Below are 542 nucleotides of genomic sequence, written 5' to 3'. Positions count from 1 at the left end.
ACATGTGTGTGTGTATATATATTCAATAATAATGTATGTTACTATCTTATGTATAATAGTTATTTATTTTCTTTATCAATTATTCAAATGAGTCAAATTGGAACTTTATCTTATTCTCTCTCTTCTTTTGATTAATTCCATATTAAAGTTGATTAATTAATGGAAAGGCATCTAATTAGGCTATTATATAGTAGTGTAATCGTGCAATTTGAATCCTTCTTTGCATACAGCAATTATTACATCCTTAATTAATGGTCCTATGTCTCCAAGTGCGAATATTCTATAGGCCATGTTTGAGAAGCTACTGTGGAAAATTTGTTCCAATGGGTTACTTTAATTTGAATAGGATCTTTGGATATGTTGCCCACATAAGTGATAAGAACGGATCAATGATCTTATGGTAATAAGATATGATGTAATCATGACAAATAATCTTCAATATTTGTGTCACATAATAAAATGAGTGCTATATATACATTGCTTAATTTGTTTTGCAACTACTTATTATAATTTTTTTAAAATATTATATATATTTTTATAAA

This window comes from Arachis duranensis, chromosome 2 (assembly GCF_000817695.3).
Source record: "Arachis duranensis cultivar V14167 chromosome 2, aradu.V14167.gnm2.J7QH, whole genome shotgun sequence".
Taxonomy (NCBI): Eukaryota; Viridiplantae; Streptophyta; class Magnoliopsida; order Fabales; family Fabaceae; genus Arachis; species Arachis duranensis.
Note: the sequence above shows the minus strand (reverse complement) of the source record.